Below are 1,636 nucleotides of genomic sequence, written 5' to 3' on the forward strand. Positions count from 1 at the left end.
ATTGAGAGACACCACATTAGAAATAATGGTTTTAGTCTCTCTCAAGCAACAAATTAAGAACACTTTCCACCTTCCTTTAGCTGTGAACATGCCACCAAAGGGGATGTGACTTGCAAGAAAACTGTTGTGAGCTTAAGTGAAAAGATTGCTTCTAATGGGCTCATACAATTCTTTGTGCCATTATGTTCCCACAACCAATTTTTGTTCCATTTCATCATAAAATTAACCCTGATCCTTCCCATTCCCTCCAAAAATAGCTATAAATTCATAATACAAAGAATGACTTTACATTACACAGTCTTGTAAAAATGAGATCAATTTACAATAAGTGAAGCACAGTAATTCATGTCACAAACATACCTTCATGAACTTCACAACACGATCAGCTGCCTCAGTTGCACTAATTTTTACATGTTTCCTCCCTTTGGCGGTTGGAGGCAAGAGATGAACCAGCAGGAGAATGGCTGCCACGTCTCTATCCCATTCTGATAAAATCATAACACAAGCCATGTTTAGAATTACCGTATGAAAATGCACACTGTTGAAAATATTTATCTATTAATACATACCATAATCACTTGATTCCTCCTGAGCACTCAGGTGAGTGTTCACCTGAGTGTTCATCCAGGTGAACACTCTGTCGAAGGCTTTTGCTGACAGTGATGACCTTCGGTTTGTAGAACGTTGGCCATCTTGCAATGAACTTCCCCGAGATGTCTTCTCCAAAGAGCATGATGAAGTCCTGCTCAATCTAGCAGAAGAAAAAATATCAAAACCCAATTCAAAAGTTCAGTTAAACAAATCTGAGACTTTCTCACCAAGCCTGGTGTATCCAAGAATCTTGGGAAGTGATCCAAGATGAGTGATGACTGGTCCAGATCATGTAGCATGTTCTGCCTATGCTTAAATGTTGCCTTCATTTTCTCCTTAACAACGTCCTGGTCTGATGCATGCTTCATTATGGACATTGCTTCTTTACATCCATCACCAAACAGCTGTTCAGATGTTGAGGTCTCCCTCTGAGTTTTTGGGCCACCTTGATGAGCAGACAGGGAGCTCTTCTTGAAGTCACTTGCAGTGCTACGCTGAACTGTTTTCAATCGATAGGCCAGGTAGCCCTGTCCACTTTGAGGATCGTAGAAATGCTCCTATCACACAACAGAAAACAAAATGTCAATTACATTGCACTCAAAAGGACAATTACACGGTTAATCCACATTGTAAAAAAAGAAAGAAATTCAAATAGATTATGAACCAAGAAGAGAATCTTCAGGTACTTACGTAGCCAGTTGGTGAGCAATTATCTTTCAAATTGGGAAAGAGAGTGACAATTCCCAGGGCATAGGTAATGCGGACATTGACAGGAGGGACTCTCCTAAAAAAACAATTCAATAAGAATATTCATGTTTCACATAGGGGTTAAACAAACTCACACCAATTAAGCAAAGGTTATGAATAGAAAACTCATTCTCAGTAATTACAAATTATTTAAATAATCATTATGTGAATAATTATGCTTTTAAAATAATTCTAACTGTCATGTTCCGTGTTTCCGTATGTTTATTTTTGAGTTCTCTGTGTTCAGTCCTGTGTTCCTGTGAGTCTCTGTCCTGTCCTCCCCGTTGATTGCTCCCCA

General features: G+C 38.9%; 1 long non-coding RNA gene across 1 annotated transcript; it reads right to left on the reverse strand.

Annotated features, from left to right (window-relative positions):
* Positions 1–626: 626 nt before the first annotated feature.
* On the reverse strand, positions 627–1,494 carry LOC107835461 (uncharacterized). Its single transcript, XR_001661274.1, has 3 exons — positions 1,282–1,494; positions 819–1,148; positions 627–751 (listed from the first exon to the last, which is right to left on the reverse strand). It is a non-coding gene; the product is annotated as an uncharacterized LOC107835461 (long non-coding RNA).
* Between the last annotated feature and the right edge of the window lie 142 nt (positions 1,495–1,636).

This window comes from Poecilia formosa, unplaced genomic scaffold (assembly GCF_000485575.1).
Source record: "Poecilia formosa unplaced genomic scaffold, Poecilia_formosa-5.1.2 Scaffold2745, whole genome shotgun sequence".
NCBI classification, from domain to species: domain Eukaryota; kingdom Metazoa; phylum Chordata; class Actinopteri; order Cyprinodontiformes; family Poeciliidae; genus Poecilia; species Poecilia formosa.